This window comes from Procambarus clarkii, chromosome 57 (assembly GCF_040958095.1).
Source record: "Procambarus clarkii isolate CNS0578487 chromosome 57, FALCON_Pclarkii_2.0, whole genome shotgun sequence".
NCBI lineage: Eukaryota > Metazoa > Arthropoda > Malacostraca > Decapoda > Cambaridae > Procambarus > Procambarus clarkii.
In genome coordinates, this window is record NC_091206.1 from 20,698,501 (window position 1) to 20,717,172 (window position 18,672).

The 18,672-nt window shown below is 47.3% G+C and overlaps 1 protein-coding gene across 3 annotated transcripts in view; it reads right to left on the reverse strand.

Moving 5' to 3' along the window:
• Positions 1-18,672, reverse strand: part of RhoGEF64C (Rho guanine nucleotide exchange factor at 64C) — a 129,761-nt gene that overhangs the window by 48,544 nt on the left and 62,545 nt on the right. For all 3 annotated transcript variants that reach the window (XM_045725213.2, XM_069306338.1, XM_045725215.2), the window contains one exon: positions 15,714-15,772. The gene's annotated coding sequence lies outside the window, so the exon portion shown is untranslated. The remainder of the gene's footprint in view (positions 1-15,713; positions 15,773-18,672) is intronic.

Below are 18,672 nucleotides of genomic sequence, written 5' to 3' on the forward strand. Positions count from 1 at the left end.
TGCTGGTGGCTAGCGACAATAGTTGCATGGTGGCTGGGGGCAGGTGTTGCATGGAGGCTGCGGACAGGTGTTGCATGGTGGCTGCGGACAGGTGTTGCATGGTGGCTGGGGGCAGGTGTTGCATGGTGGCTGGGGGCAGGTGTTGCATGGTGGCTGGGGGCAGGTGTTGCATGGTGGCTGGGGGCAGGTGTTGCATGGTGGCTGGGGGCAGGTGTTGCATGGTGGCTGGGGGCAGGTGTTGCATGGTGGCTGGGGGCAGGTGTTGCATGGTGGCTGGGGACAGGTGTTGCATGGTGGCTGGGGGCAGGTGTTGCATGGTGGCTGGGGACAGGTGTTGCATGGTGGCTGGGGACAGGTGTTGCATGGTGGCTGGGGGCAGGTGTTGCATGGTGGCTGGGGACAGGTGTTGCATGGTGGCTGGGGACAGGTGTTGCATGGTGGCTGGGGACAGGTGTTGCATGGTGACTGGCATGTTAGGTGTGGTGGTGAAAGAAGTCATTGGATGTTGTTCTTCAAACTGTTCTTATTTCATTTGTTCTCACAGCAGATAAATGTTTAAATTAACCAATCGTTCTCTTTCACTCTAAATCGTTGGGTTGCATATATTTTATTTTGCTCCCCCCATGAGACGATCACATGAGACCAGAAGGCATGGCAGGATGTGCAGAATACCCCCGTTGAAAAGCAGAGGTGCAACAGGTACTCTGAGAGAGAACTCTATCAACATCAGAGGCCCGAGACTTCAACACGCTTCCACTACACATAAGGGACATAACTGGCCGACCCCTCACAGTGTTCAAGAGAGAACTATCAACATCAGAGGCCCGAGACTGTTCAACACGCTTCCGCTACACATAAGGGGCATAACTGGCCGACCCCTCACAGTGTTCAAGAGAGAACTGGATAAGCACCTCCAAAGGATACCTGATCAACCAGGCTGTGACTCATACGTCAGGCTGCTCGCAGCCGCGTCCAACAGCCTGGTTGATCAGTCCACCAACCAGGAGGCCTGGTCGACGACCGGGCTGCGGGACGCTAAGCCCCGGAAGCACCTCAAGGTAACCTCAAGGTAAAGTAAGGTAACCCCCCCCCCCCACTCCTATGCTATGTATCGGCTGCCATTATTGCCACAACTGCTGCTGTTCTTCCTCCTGCAGAAGGTGCTGTTGCTAGTGCTCCTCCTCCTCCTGCCGCTTCTCCTTTACAGCAACTGTTGTTATAACTGATATTCCTACTACTGTTGCTGATTCTCCTTCTACAGCACTTGCTGTGGCTACTGCTGTTGCTTCTAATGTTGCAGCAATTGCTGCTTTTTTCACCTCCTGCTGCTCATCCTCTTCTCATCGTGCTGGTGCAGGAGTTTGTTTCCCGGGGGGATACAAGGCCAGGACCTCCTGACCACAACTGGCAAGACCAGTCAACTTGCGGGCTCTGCCACGGTCACTTTCATAAGACTAGTAACGACCGCCAGCCACCGTCACGCGCCGCCACCTGCCCGCTCCCACCTGCTCTACCAACACGTCCACGGACCCACTCAGCTACGGTGTTATGAACCCCGGTAGCCTCATGGCCTATATCCTGTCTAGGATGAGAGTTATTCCTCACCCAAGCAGACTGGTCGCTGAAACCGGATGTATAGCACAGTCTACAGTGTAAACCCAAGTTGTATGGAAGAAAAGGGACTTGGTTTGAGGGATATTGCTTGTCACTGAGCAATATTTTATGAGGACAGGAAACATGGCGACGACGAGAGACTTTTTCAAGGAGGAAGGAGCTGAATGAAGTCATCATAGATCATTATGTGGAGGCAAGGCCGTGACGTGTCACGAGCAGAGGGTCAGCGATTGGTGAAAACATCACTTGTGAGTGTGGGGTCAAGGGGGGTCACACGCCTCTCGTCGCTCTTCCAGTTTGGGGTGATAGTACTGCGGCACTGATGAGAGAAGTGCCGTAGTACTGTGACAGGGAGGTTCTGTCAGACAGGAGAGGACGGTTGTGGTGTCAGCCTCGATTCATGGACCCATGAACAGCATTCTGAAGCCAGTGAGGGTGAATGTAGCCTGATGTCCACCGTGGAACCAACAAGAGGTTTTGTTGTCCCAGGTGAGGACAGTATGAGTCACTTAACCTTACGAATCTAGGCTGTCCTCGAGGCACACTATCGAGGCACATAGCTTGGGTCACTTATGACAGGTGACCCAAGGCTGGTACCTGTGGCTCACCTCCACATATAAGTCAGGAAGAGAAAATTTGTGAGTTACCTGGTGGAAGGTTGGCCCCCAGTCACCATCTGGATATGGAGACACTGGAGAAGTGCTCTGTGATTTATAGTAATCTCAGGGACTTTAATAAGCCATATTTATAATTAATAGGAAGTAATATTGGGAGATTGAGAGGTAAGATAGCATAGCTGGTGATGGAGCGATAGTGTGCCTCGAGGACAGCCTAGATTCGTAAGGTTAATTGAAGACCCCAACCAGGGTGTAATTTTTGTATTTATCAAGATTGTAACTTGCTTAGCTAAATGAATTGTGGGGTTCAGTCCCTGAGCCCATTATGTACCTCTGTAACCCTTTCCACTACCCCCCACAAGATGGGTATGGGGTGCATAATAAATGAACTAAACTAAAAACTATTCTATTTCTTTTGTATTAAACGTTTGTTTGTTTGAAAAACGTGTTTCCTCTTGTCCTCTGTGAGATTCTTTTTATAAGGGATGATAATTTTGGCCTGCCTGCTAAATAATTAAGAGAGATTAAAGGAGAAGTGATAGAGAGGACACCTTATTATCATGGGGAAAGATTGACTCACTTGCTGCTCAGTGTGGGTGTGAGCACATGACGTCAGGCAAGTTGTTTAGCCTAGTGTTCCTCACCTTAGTGGCGTGATGCCCTTTTCCCAGAATTAAATACAAGTCCGGGTGATTCCTTACTTAGGTTCCTGACATAGTTGTGGTGTCAGCGAAGGTATCAGCACGGGTGTTATTCACATATCTTACGTCACTATATAACAAAACCTTAAAAAATCGAGTTAAATATAACTATCGCGAATGTTTCAAGAGAGAGAATCATGTCTTTTATCCTGGTTGAACCCAAGCTCACGTGTTGCAGACATTGCACACACTGCAAGCTTGCACACATTGCAAGTTTCCTTCTTGTCTCGTGAACACGTATCGTAATGTTGGATACATTATTATAGTTAGATCACGGCACTTGAAACAGATTTGTGGAAAATTAAAACTGGCTAGTTTCTCTGCAATCTGTTAATTGACCTAAATTAACTAAATATGTTCTTATGTATATATTGACAAACTCGTTCATCAATGTTGTAACTTGCTTATCTAAATGAATATTGGGGTTCAATTCCTGAGCACATTGTGTGCCTCTAACATTCCTACCACCGCTCACATGATGGGAGTGAGATGCGTATTAAATTAAGTAAATTAGCTACACGCTTGTTTCTACAGGATGGCCCCCTGCCCCCCCACTACGAGAGCAGTAAGCACACACACACCTGTGTTGACACGGCCACACAACAAGACCATAGAGCAACAACGCTTGTGAAGTGTGCCGCTGTTTTTTACCTTAATGTTGTCTAGGTAAGGCCGGATGCCTTTGCTACCCTCCCAGTACCAACACCATAACACTGCACGTAAAGGAATAACAACTTTAATTTTGTCGCAACAATAAAGTTTTCTTCGATACAGTCAAGCCGCTGGAGCGCCAACATGGAGGCACCTGTGTAGCGGTGTGTACCTCACCCCGGCGACCCCACCACCTCACCCATCGCTGTACCGTAACTCGGCCTCGTAATTTGGGAACCCAGGTTCGTGACCCACGATGAAATGGACGTTACACTCAGACACGACGGGAATATTATCCAACAACTCTGCAGGAACAATGAATGGGCTCTCCTCAAATGCATACCCATTATTAGAGTTCGCCGAACAATATCCACGAAAGAACTTAGCATTGTGATCCCGCCCTTACTCTTCTCAAGCAACCCCCTGCCAAGTCGTTATTCCCCTCCCCTACTCCCAAGCCCCCTCTCCAGATCCAAGTCCCCCTCTCTACTACCCTCCCCTTCCCTTCTCTACTTCCCTCCCCGCCCCCTGTAAAAAGTGGCACAAGAGCTTGCGACACTCGCGGACTAGCCAGAATTATAAGCCTTATTCGCAGCTAATTTATACAAATCGCGCGTGCGTGTGTACTCGCCTAGTTGTGCTTGCGGGGATGAGCTTTGGCTCTTTGATCCCGCCTCTCAACTGGTGTACGAATTCTGGAGCCTATTGGGCTCTGTCATATCTACATTTGAAACTGTGTATGGAGTCAGCCTCCACCACATCACTGCCTAATGCATTACATCTGTTAACTACTCTGACACTGAAAAAAATCTTTCTAATGCCTCTGTGGCTCATTTGGGTACTCAGTTTCCACATGTGTCTCCTTGTTTGTGTTCCACCCATACTAAATAATTTATCTTGGTCCACCCTGTCAATTCCTCTGAGAATTGAATAGTGTAGTGAAGAGTTTAGAATCATTAATCTTACCCTTTCAGTCATATTCAACAACATATGTCTTCAAGAAAGGCTGCTACCAATATATATATATATATATATATATATATATATATATATATATATATATATATATATATATATATATATATATATATATTATATATATATATATATATATATATGCGGAAAATCCACAGAGAAATGGGAAAGAGAGATGAACGTTTCGGTCGACCAGGGCCTTTGTCAACACCGGACTCAACCTTTGTCCGGTGTTGACAAAGGCCCTGATCGGCCGAAACGTTCATCTCTCTTTCCCATTTTTTTGTTGATTTTCCGCATTTATATATACAGTATATATAAATACAGTATAATATATATATATATATATATATATATATATATATATATATATATATATATATATATATATATATTTGGCTGTTGATTGCTGGTGTTGACTTCTTGATGTGTAGTGCCTCGCAAACGTCAAGCCGCCTGCTATCGCTGTATCTATCGATGATACAGCGATAGCAGGCGGCTTGACGTTTGCGAGGCACTACACATCAAGAAGTCAACACCAGTAATCAACAGCCAATTATTGCACAACTATATATATATATATATATATATATATATATATATATATATATATATATATATATATATATATATATATATGATTCCAGGTGTCATTAACGATATCACTACAGCGATTATTGGACACCTTTAAGTAGTAACAATAGAAATTCTTAAAATGTGGAATAGTTTGCGAATAATTTAAGAAGTTGCCACATTATCTTCCATGTGGCTGCCATACTGGGCTTCCACCTGGGCTTTTAACATAAAGAATTCATTACAAGACGTTCAGAATTACATTGAATTTGTCAGAGGTTGTGACTCACTTACCCTTGAGGCCAAGGTAAGACCCGAGGATACAGCAGGCGTGTTCCCCTTTGTATCGCCACACTGAGCAGGCAACACAGAGCCAAAGTTCTGACCAAAAAGCGAAAGTTCAACCCCCGCAAGCACAACTAGGTGAGTACAGAACAGATAACACACGACTTTTCCAGTACTGGTCTCTGGTAATGTTGAAAACACATAGAACCCAACTTCTTGATAAGGGTTTTGACATTCTAGCCTCAGAGGCTAAATGTCTCGAATCCACTGAGAATGAAGGTGTTTCGATGTTCCAGTTCCTTATGTGTCGGGCCTAGCTCCAGGACCCGGCTCGGGGGAGTAGAACTCCTGAACCCCTCTCCAGGTATCTCCGAGTATTATGCTTCTTCAGCTTATATAATAATATATTAATTTAGAGGATTATATAATCCTCTTGATTATATAATAATAATGAAGGAACGTACTACAATGCTGTAGTACTTCAATGAATGTGAATGAAAGACCCAATTTATGTTGGCATAACTGGCCGACCCCTCACAGTGTTCAAGAGAGAACTTGACAAACACCTCTAAAGGATACCTGATTAACCAGGCTGTGGCCCATACGTCAGGCTGCGAGCAGCCGCGACCAACAGCCTGGTTGACCAGTCCAGCAACGAGGAGGCCTGGTCGACGATTGGGCCGCGGGGACGCTAAGCCCCGGAAGCACTTCCAGGTAAGGTAACCCTCCCACCCAGGGGAAAGGAGCCGGCGGCCGAGCGGACAGCACGCTGGACACGTGATTCTGTGGTCCCGGGTTCGATCACGGGCACCGGTGAGAAACGATGGGCAGAGTTTCTTTCACCCTATGCCCCTGTTACCTAGCAGTAAATAGGTACCTGGGAGTTAGTCAGCTGTCACGGGCTGCTTCCTGGGGTGTGTGTGTGTGGTGTAGGAAAAAAAATAGTAGTAGTAGTTGAAACAGTTGATTGACAGTTGAGAGGCGGCCCGAAAGAGCAGAGCTCAACCCCCGCAAGCACAACTAGGTGAATACCCACCCAGCCAGCCTCCCTGACCCACCCACCCACCCATCCAGCCAGCCAGCCTCCCTCACCCACCCACCCAGCCAGCCAGCCAGCCTCCCTCACCCACCCACCCACCCAGCCAGCCTCCCTCACCCACCCACCCAGCCAGCCAGCCTCCCTCAAAGCCAGCCAGCCTCCCTCACCCACCCACCCACCCAGCCAGCCTCCCTCACCCACTCACCCACCCACCCACCCAGCCAGCCTCCCTCACCCACCCACCCACCCAGCCAGCCTCCCTCACCCACCCACCCACCCACCCAGCCTCCCTCACCCACCCACCCACCCAGCCAGCCTCCCTCACCCACCCACCCACCCAGCCTCCCTCACCCACCCACCCAGCCAGCCTCCCTGACCCACACACCCACCCACCCACCCAGCCTCCCTCACCCACCCAGCCAGCCTCCCTCACCCACCCACCCAGCCAGTCAGCCTCCCTCACCCACCCACCCACCCAGCCAGCCAGCCTCCCTTACCCACCCACCCACCCACCCACCCAGCCAGCCTCCCTCATTGGCCAGCCTCCCTCACCCACCCACCCACCCACCCACCCACCCACCCACCCAGCCTCCCTTACCCACCCACCCACCCAGCCAGCCTCCCTTACCCAAAGGCCAGCCTCCCTCACCCACCCACCCACCCACCCAGCCAGCCTCCCTCACCCACCCACCCACCTAGCCAGCCTCCCTCACCCACCCACCCAGCCAGCCAGCCTCCCTCACCCACCCACCCAGCCAGCCAGCCTCCCTCACCCACACACCCACCCAGCCAGCCAGCCTCCCTTACCCACCCACCCAGCCTCCCTCACCCACCCACCCACCCAGCCAGCCAGCCTCCCTTACCCACCCACCCACCCACCCACCCACCCAGCCTCCCTGACCCACCCACCCACCCAGCCAGCCTCCCTCACCCACCCACCCAGCCAGCCTCCCTCACCCACCCACCCACCCAGCCAGCCTCCCTGACCCACCCACCCAGCCAGCCAGCCTCCCTCACCCACCCACCCACCTAGCCAGCCTCCCTGACCCACACACCCACCCACCCACCCAGCCTCCCTCACCCACCCAGCCAGCCTCCCTGACCCACCCACCCAGCCAGTCAGCCTCCCTCACCCACCCACCCAGCCAGCCTCCCTGACCCACCCACCCAGCCAGCCAGCCTCCCTCACCCACCCACCCACCTAGCCAGCCTCCCTCACCCACCCACCCACCTAGCCAGCCTCCCTCACCCACCCACCCACCCAGCCTCCCTGACCCACCCACCCACCCAGCCAGCCTCCCTCACCCACCCACCCACCTAGCCAGCCTCCCTCATACCCAGCCAGCCTCCCTCACCCACCCACCCACCTAGCCAGCCTCCCTCACCCACCCACCCAGCCAGCCTCTCTCACCCACCCACCCAGCCAGCCTCCCTCACCCACCCACCCACCCACCCAGCCTCCCTCACCCACCCACCCACCCAGCCTCCCTCACCCACCTAGCCAGCCTCCCTCACCCACCCACCTAGCCAGCCTCCCTCACCCACCCACCCACCCACCCTGCCAGCCTCCCTCACCTACCCAGCCAGCCAGCCTCCCTGACCCACCCACCCACCCACCTAGCCAGCCTCCCTCACCCACCCACCCACCCACCCTGCCAGCCTCCCTGACCCACCCACCCACCCACCTAGCCAGCCTCCCTCACCCACCCACCCACCCACCTAGCCAGCCTCCCTCACCCACCCACCCACCCACCCTGCCAGCCTCCCTCACCCACCCACCAGCCAGCCTCCCTCACCACCCACCTAGCCAGCTGCCCTGAAAGCCAGACACCCCCATCAACCCACCCTCCTAACCTCCCTCCTGCAGAGAAACCTGCAAGACAACGTCAAAGATTAGTTTCTAAGTGAAAGTGATAATGTAATTGGTGTACAGAGAGTAGCAAGAACAGAACCTGTTGAGCCTCTTGTCTGGCCACATAAAATATGTTTAGTGAAGGTAAGTTCCAGCTCCTAAAGGAGCGTTATAGAATACAAGACAATATAAAAGGGAAACCTCATACGAAACGGAGTCAAATCACATTATAGAACGAAAAAGTAATATAAAAGACTTGCGAGTAATGACAGAAGACCTTACTTCTAAAGAACACAGTAAAGTAGCTGTCACAACTGCAAGAAAAATGACAGGTTGGGTAACAAGAACCTTTCAAACAAGAGATACCAGACCAATGATCATTCTTTTCAAAACACTAGTGTTCTCCAGTGAAATATTGTTGCATAGTAAGAGTCTCATTCAAAGCTTGAGAAATTGCTGACCTGGAGTACTTGCAAAGATCGCTTACTAGCTAGAGTCCACTCAATAAAGCATCTAAATTATTGGGACCGCTTACAATGTTTAAATCTGTATTCCAAAGAGTGCAGGCGGGAGATACATAATAATTTACACTTAGAAAATACTAGGAGTGGTTCCAAACCTACACACGGAAATAACACCACACGAGACCAGAAGGCATGGCAGGATGTGCAAAATAGTCCATAGAAAAACGGAGGTGCAATAAATACGCTGAGCGAGAACTTGATCAACTTCAATGGGTCAGGACTATTCAACACCTTCCATCCCTCTACTCATACGCGACATAGCTGGCCAACCTCTTGCATTGTTCGAACATCTTCAAAGGATACCTGATCAACCACGCTATGATTCATACGTCAGGCTAAGAGTAGCGGCGTTGAACAATCTGGATAACGAGATGATCAACTTGGAGGCCTGGTCGGGGACTGGGCCGCGGGGACGTTGATCCTCAGACTCATCGAAATTGTAGCCGAAAGGAAAGGCAGGCTAGAAATCAGTTAATTTTTTATAAGAAACTAAAATACACATTTTAACATTAAAACTTTATCTGCAATTGATGTATATTTAAGAGAGAACAGTTTTAATATTTTATTGTTACGTTTTGGAATTATGTACTGAATGCTTTTAATATTTAATGTTGTATGTGACTGTTGCCAGAACTGACTATCACTTGCACTCAACACACACTCAAACCTTGTGGTTAACTTGTAACATTGCAATATTCTCTCCTTTCCCTACCCTTAATTTCTTTCCCTCCTCCATTTCATTACACACCAGATTCTTAGGAAACTGAAGATCTATCTTCCTATTTTTCCAATGCAGTAATTCCTTTTGATCGCATTTTGTGTGCAATAACACTACGGTCACAACTGTCGAAGGCTTTCGCGAAATCTGTGTATTTCTATTTCACTGATTTGCCTTTTGCTCTCTCTTTGCATCTCCTGGATTGTATATGATTCTTGTAGCTTTAGTTCAATCGTTACTATTTCTCTACATAGCTTTCCTTGTCGTTCTTAAGATAGGGTGTCTCAAGAACAAGGTTGTTCTGCGATTCGTTTTCTTCGCATATAGAGGGAACGCCATTATCCTTGTAGTCTGCATCACTTCCTCCTTTTTTTCTGAGGTATTGTACCATCAAGTTAGTAGTATAGGTTGAGTATTGTACCAGCAGGTCAGTGTAGGTTGAGTATTGCACCAGCAGGTCGGAGAAGGCTGCATATGTAACAACTAGATCACGTGTCACCGCTGTAAACCTGCACTCCGTATTGTAACAATGTATATATACTATGTACACCGTAAAGGCCAGCCACAGCCCTCACGCCAACGGGAGAGAAAGATTGAAACACCGTACTGGATACTGGAAAGATAATATACCAAGGATAATACAAGCACAGATCTAACTACTCTAACAACTACCACCACCCCCACATCTAGGTTAGCCCCACTTCTGGCTAGTTGACTGATAATTACTGGTAGTTAATGTCCTGGACCCGTGACGAGGAGGTCCAGGAAAAGAGCAAAAAGAATTTCATTTTCCTCGCTCTTGATAATTACTAGGGAACAGATGTTTAATTATTATTACTTACTGCAATTAGGTTGGCTGTTACTTTAGTTATCTTATTCTTTAGCTTAGAGAATCACTGATAACAAGTTAACGACCAAACAATCATAAATATTTCTACCATGCCAGAATGATGTTGAAATACAGTGACAGAATCAGGCAACATTTACCCTACAATTCAGCTGCCTCCGGTGGATTTTACAGCCGGTGTCTTCCCTGAGGCAGCAGATTGTCTCCACCCACACTATCCTAAGTTCCTCACACTTAGATCTACTATGAAACTCCGCCAATGGGCACCAAGACCCGCATGAGGGCATTAAGAGACCTTTCACCAGAGGCCAAAGAACCTCTAGGCCTACAGGTGGGCGTGGCCCAACGAAAACCCAACATTCTGATGGGAACACTGATGTCTGTTGCTACATGGTAGATAGTCATAACTAGCCAAGGATCTTAACCAAACAACCGAGAGGAACGTTTCCAGGTGGTACTTCCCAAAGCGAGGCCAAAGGGGGCCAGCAGACGAGGCTGGAGGCCAGGGACAGGCCAGGGACAGGCCAGTCCCGAGGATGGCCCCTCAGCTGCCCAGTAATAACAGCTGGCCCAGCTAGTGACTCTTGCACCACGCCAGACGGGGAAGGCCATCTCGAGTGACAAGACTCACTGTACAACTTGACCTTTGTTTAAGCTATATATGGCTCTACATCCTGCCTGGTGTCACCCGAAACTGAGGGAAGGCGAGAATAGGAGAGAAGGCAGCAAGAAGGGAGAGGAAAAAGGAGAACCAGTGAGGATTTATGTGGTTGTAACAGATCTATTGTACCAGCTGGTCACAGTAGGCTGGATCTATTGCACCAGCTGGTCGCAGTAGGCTGCATCTATTGCACCAGCAGGTCGCAGTAAGCTGGATCTATTGCACCAGCTGGTCACAGTAAGCTGGATCTATTGTGCCAGCTGGTCACAGTAAGCTGGATCTATTGCACCAGCTGGTCGCAGTAGGCTGGATCTATTACATGTACACCTCTCAGAATATAAAAAGAAATATGTAACTTCAATAACTAAAGGAAAGGCCAACTTTCATGTTGCGGAACAATACTGTTGGCCAATACTGGAAGTATGTAATGCTGGGTTATGACGTGCGCCCCGGGCTCACAATGGCAGGTTTCTCGTCTCGCTTTTAATTTGTCACACGAATTAGTGAAGTGGAAATGTTATGCTTTTGCTACGTGATTAACAGATATTGCCCCTTCTTCTTCTTCTTCTTCCCTCTCTTTATACGGTCCCTCTCCCTTCCTCCCTTCTCCTTCCCTCTCTTTATACGTTCCCCCCTTCCCACCCCCTTCTCCCTTCCTCTCTTTACACGTTCCCTCTCCCTCCCTCTCTTTACACGTTCCCTCTCCCTCCCTCTCTTTACACGTTCCCCCTTCCCACCCCCTTCTCCCTCCCTCTCTTTACACGTTCCCTCTCCCTCCCTCTCTTTACACGTTCCCCCCTTCCCACCCCCTTCTCCTTCCCTCTCTTTACACGTTCTTCCTCTTTCCCCTCCCCTTCTCCTTGCGTCTCTTTCTCTGTTTCCATTTGTCTGTTTTTCTCTATGTGTGCTGTTAGCTGTGTGTCTGTTTTCTGTGTGTTTCTATTTTTCTGTTTGTCTTCATGTCTCTCTTCCCTGGTCGATCCGGTCTCTGTGCAGGACCGGATCTCTTTGCCTGTTTCTGTATCTGCCTGTATGTCTGCCTGTGTATGTCTGCCTCTGCATGTCTCTTATAAAAATAATATAATAGTCTACCACTGTCGTGTGGGTGGTCAGCCTAGGAGGAGCCTAGCGGTGCGAAATATTAACAAATATATTTGTTACCCGGTTTGCTTCGAGAAAGGAGCAGGACTTGAGAAAGCCTTTGAAACTGTACATGTATTCTGTTTTATACTACTACTACAGCCAAAGTAGCAATAGCAGAAATGTATTTAATTTTTCTGAGATCGGTGAATAATAATATGTAATGGTGTGAGGGGGACACAATATGACTGGATGCTGTTCCCTCTTGAATTCTGGCGACCCTAACCAGTTGTGCTTGTCCCATACACCATACCATTTCCCCTGCAAAGTTGAGTGAGGCTAGCCCCAAGCATCTGGCCTCCATGGACACACGTACAGAAAGAGACATTCTCTCTCTTATAGATGTAGATGCACGTGTGTTCACATATTTTCAGCACTGCCACGTTCAGTGATTCCTGACTGCACAGAATTATATTGTTTCCTGTTAACAATATAACATTATTTTTGGCCACTGGAATAAAACAAAAAGCCTAGAGAAACAAAACGCGCCGCCTCTCTGACTGAGCGCTCTCTTGGCACCCTCGAGACCCTCAGCTCGCTGGGAGCTCTACTAAGGGAGTACCTTACCGTATTATAAAGAGGATACTTTGTTAATAATATGAATTTTACAATTTCTAATGTCCGTGGGAGAGTAACACTAATGCGTCTAGTCCCACCATTATTACCCTTCCTCGGTGGCTCAGCTCACGAGGACGCGCCTCTCTCTTCCTTCATTATTAATGTTAAAGATTTATTGTTGCACATGTAGAATATTATATATATAATTTTGCAATAATCAATTGCCAAAAGAAGCTAACTCCTATGACAAAAACTGCCAGTGTAACTTTTTCCCCTTAAAAGGTATGATATCTTTTCCTTGTGGAGGAAGAGGGCAGTGGGAGAGAGCGTACGGTAGCCTAGCCTAATTGTTGAAGTATTTACCTGATTTACTTGATTTACCTGAGGTCCACTAACCCAAGTGGCCTCGGCGAGGACAGGAAGCCTGCGGCTTCTCGAAGGTCCCCCCCCCCCATTTGCTTTGATGATCTTTTCTAGGTATATTTTAAAACTCAACACAGTTACGGCTTTGGTGGGTAGGCGGTTCTATGGGTTAATAACCCTGTGGGTGAAAAAGCATCTCCTATTCTGAGTCCTACATTGTGGCTATTTCCTTATTTTCTAACCCAGCTCCCCGGGCGCCCTAAGGGACCCTGGACAGTCTTGACAGTGTCCGCTGTAACAGCCTATAAGCATGGCCCGCTTATACCACTGGTGCTGCAAGTCGTTAGTGGTTAGTGTTAAAAGAACGTTGAATACTTGGTCATTAACGCCCCCTTCTGATGGAAAAACGCTTCAAAATCTGTGAACTATACGTGTCGCTATTTGACGCCAGCAAGATGTGACGATGCGAGTGACTGATTGCCAAAACCGAACAATATATAAATTGTCAAATGTTATTCGTCAATATCTTTTACCAAAGACAGTGAGTCGCTACTTGAGCGCCAAGCACTTAGCAAATATACACACATCGTGCGCATTAATCTAACACTCGAGGTAGATATTTAACTTATGAATATTAATGTATAGGAAACTCTTTTAAAGGCAGTAAACAAACAGCGACACTGGACTTTGTACTGGCAGCGGAGGACAGGTTAAAACAGGGAGACAATCCGGCAGACAACACTGGCTAACGGAAGCTTCGCCTCAGTCTCCAAGTCGTGACACTTCAACAGTTTACAGTTATTTCTGCCGCTGTTCTGACCTACGCATACCTGCTGCCTTAATCAACAGTCGCCTCACACACTCAGGTCTAGTCATACGCACACTCAGGTCTAGTCATACACACACTCAGGTCTAGCCATACACACACACTCAGGTCTGGCCACACACACACTCAGGTCTAGCTATACACACATACTCAGGTCTGGCCATACACACACACACTCAGGTCTAGCCATACACACACACACACACTCAGGTCTGGCCATACACACACACTCAGGTCTGGCCATACACACACACACACACTCAGGTCTAGCCATACACACACACTCAGGTCTGGCCATACACACAGGAGATCGTAGCCTGGTGGATCAGGGGATCGTCGCCTGGTGGATAGCGCGCAGGATTCGTAATTCTGTGGCGCGGGTTCGATTCCCGCACGAGGCAGAAACAAATGGGCAAAGTTTCTTTCACCCTGAATGCCCCTGTTACCTAGCAGTAAATAGGTACCTGGGAGTTAGTCAGCTGTCACGGGCTGCTTCCTGGGGTGTGTGTGTGTGTGGAAAAGAAAAGAAGTAGTAAACAGTTGATTGACAGTTGAGAGGCGGGCCGAAAGAGCAAAGCTCAACCCCCGTAAAAATACAACTAGTAAACACACACACTCAGGTCTGGCCGTACACACACTCAGGTCTAGCCATACACACACACTCAGGTCTGGCCATACACACACACTCAGGTCTAGTCATACACACACACACTCAGGTCTAGCCATATACACACACACACTCAGGTCTGGCCATACACGCACACACTCAGGTCTAGCCATATACACACACACTCAGGTCTGGCCATACACACACACTCAGGTCTGGCCATACACACACACTCAGGTCTGGCCATACACACACACTCAGGTCTGGCCATACACACACACTCAGGTCTGGCCATACACACACACTCAGGTCTGGCCATACACACACACTCAGGTCTGGCCATACACACACACTCAGGTCTGGCCATACACACACTCAGGTCTGGCTATACACACACACTCAGGTCTGGCCATACACACACACTCAGGTCTGGCCATACACACACTCAGGTCTGGCCATACACACACTCAGGTCTAGCCATATACATACACACTCAGGTCTGTATGGCCTAGTCTGTCGTGGCCTAGTCGACTAAGGCAGCGTCCGGAATCATCCCGGGCGTAAGTTCGAACCCTTGCCCTTGTGGATTTGTTCTCTGCCCGTTGTTTCTGCCATCAGCCGGGTTCGATGACCCTAGGATTACGAGTCCAAAGCGCTGTTCATACAACTATCAGGCCCCCATGTGTGTGTGTGTGTGTGTGTGTATTCACCTAGTTGTGCTTGCGGGGGTTGAGCTCTGCTCTTTCGGCCCGCCTCTCAACTGTCAATCAACTGTTTCTACTACTACTATTTTTTTCCACACATACACACATACACACACACACACACACACACACACACACACACACACAGTGTGCGTTTGTGTGTTTTAGTTAATAAATAACAGGTGGGTCAAAGTGCTCTGTTGTGGTGTGTGGATGGTGGAGTGGTGTTGTTGTGCAGTATTGGTTGGTGTGGGTGGGGGAACAGAGTGATACGGATGGTGTGGGTGATGCGGTGGGTGGTGTGGGTGATGCGGTGGGTGGTGTGGGTGATGTGGTGGGTGGTGTGGATGAGGCAGTGTGGAGTTGATGAATGTGGTCTTGCATCTGTGATAGAGTCCTTGAATGTTGCCTGACAATGAAGCAGTTCAATTAACATAGAGGTTAGAACACACACTTACCTCTAGTGGAACAGTAGTTGTGTAGTTTCTCTTGTTCCAAATGATTATACCGTCGCCATCTGCAGAGAAGTATAATAATTATAATGATAGTAAAATGATAATGATAATCATTATTATTACAGCACGTTCTCCGGGTAAAGTAATTATATCAAGTCATCAACCTCCCTCTGAAAGCCCCTGGATAGTTCTCCAGATATCTGCGATGGTCTGAGAGCATATTACAGTTCCAATAATAGTTTACTTGTAAACAAGCAAGTGAAGCTTTGTCCAAAACAGAGAATATTCTCTCAAGTTATCACTGTACCGTTTGTAATTTAAACTCTAGATTTAAAAACAGAGTCTATGGTAAACTCATTTTCTTTGATAAGTCCTGCGGCAGAAGTTTTCTCTAATGACAAATTCTATGGAATACTCATGTAGATTTTGATTTTCATATATTTTTTTTTAGAGTTTTTAGTTTACTTCATTTATTATGCACCCCATACCCATCTTGTGGGCGGTAGTGGAAAGGGTTACAGAGGCACATAATGGGCTCAGGGACTGAACAGTCACAATACAGCATATGGCTAGCACATAAAAGAAGACAGCAATGAACACAATGATAAGGTTGTTTGATATTACATAAAAATTAGGAGATTGGGTAACACTAGGTACAGAGCAAATTTAAAGCTCAGTGTAGGAAACTAAGAAGATGAAATTAGGTACTTTTTGGTTTTGCTTTTAAATAAGGCAAAAGTTTTAAAGTTTTTCAATTCACTAGGGAGTGAGTTCCATAGACTAGGTCCCTTAATTTGCATAGAGTGTTTACACAGATTAAGTTTGACCCTGGGGATATCAAAGAGATATTTATTTCTGGTGTTTTATATCTATACAAGAGTTGTTACATTCTTGTACAGCCACTAGTACGCGTAGCGTTTCGGGCAGGTCCCTGGAATACGATCCCCCCCGCGAAGAATCGTTGTTACAACCAAGTACACATTTTACTGTTGAGTTAAACAGAGGCTACAGTTAAGGATTTGCGCCCAGTAAATCCTCCCCGGCCAGGATACGAACCCATGACATAGCGCTCGCGGAACGCCAGGCGAGTGTCTTACCACTACACCACGGAGACTGAATAATTTCACATGATGGAGAATAAAACACAGTCCCTAAACTTACCTAACCATGGACAGGGAAGAGATAATAGCACTAATTACATAGTGGTTTTGAAGTGATAACCACGAGGATAGCACACCCCTCCGAGGACAAGTTATATTTTTATCACAACCTGTCCTCAGGGACGAAGAGGTTGTATTAATCACTACAAAACCATTACATAATTAGTGTTGTTATCTACTCCCTAGTCATGGTTATGTTTTATTACTTATTAAATTTATTACTTAAATTTATTACATAAATCATTACTAAAATTTATTACATAAATCATTACTTAAATTTATTACATAAATCATTACTTAAATTATTACTTAAAATTTATCACTTAAATATACATTAGTATGGTGTATTATTCACAAACATGTGAAATATGACATTCGAAAACTATTTGAGTATCCCCCTAGATTTCCTTTTACAGAAAACCAAATTATTCAGACAGTTTCAAAGAAAACGAGTTAAGCATAGCCTTTTCATATTTTAAACCAACGATTTATATGACAATAAAATTATAACTCGAGAATATTCTCTGTTTAGGACAAAGATTCTCTTGCCAGTTTACAAGGAAACTATTATTGAACCCATAGTGTACTTTAAGACCATCACAAATAACTGGCTAACTATCCAGTTGGTGTTAGAATGGGTTTGTAGTCTCGAGGTAATCACTTTACTCTGAGGACGGGCTCTATTAAAAACAACAAACACAACATGCCCGAAACGCTTTGCGTAATAGTGGCTTTAGGCATTGTATGTACTAGCCCTATCTATAAATCCATCACTCTTTGTAAAATCTCTTGTATGTATGTACCTTACCTAAATAAACATTTGATTTGATTTGATTTGAACATCACAGAAAGCGTTACATTTGCGAGTGTAATCACAGTTGTAGCTACACGCCGTCCATCAGCCTCACCAGCATGTTGTTACACCTGCACGCTAAACCAACATGCTATACCTCCATGCTAAACCAAGAAGTTACTCCAGCACGCAAAACCTGCGTGTTACACTTACACGCAAAATCTGAATGTTACACCTGCACGGAAAACCTGCATCTTACACCTGGACGCAAAACCTGCATCTTACACCTGCACGGAAAACCTGCATCTTACACCTGCACGCAAAACCTGCATCTTACACCTGCACGCAAAACCTGCATCTTACACCTGCACGCAAAACCTGCACGCAAAACCTGCATCTTACACCTGCACGCAAAATCTGCACGCAAAACCAACATGCTACACCTGCACGCTGATACAATATGCTACACCTGCACGTTGATACAACATGCTACACCTGCACGCTGATACAATATGCTACACCTGCACGTTGATACAACATGCTACACCTGCACGCTGATACAACATGCTACACCAGCACGCTGATACAACATGCTACACCTGCACGCTGATACAACATGCTACACTTGTTATAAGGAGCGTGTATGCATTTATACAGTTATACAGTCCTCCATGGACAGTGTTAGAGATCTGTTAGACAACATGTGGAGTATTGGGTAGCTGAACACTCAACCACAGGAGGTGAGAAGGTGACTGAAGTGCTTGTACAATGCTAACTAGCAACGCTCTTAGTCTGTCTCCTATTCATTGATGGTGCTTCACATGATCGACTCAACAATCCTCAGAGCTCGCAATACTTCCCGCCCTGGTGCCAACACCACCATGGGAACACAACAACACCGCTGTGTTCCAAGTGGGAGCTGCTGCAAGCACAGACACGCAAACACACGCGAACATACATTCAAATTGAACTACAATATTTGGTATGTTCCGCTGCATAAGACAACAGT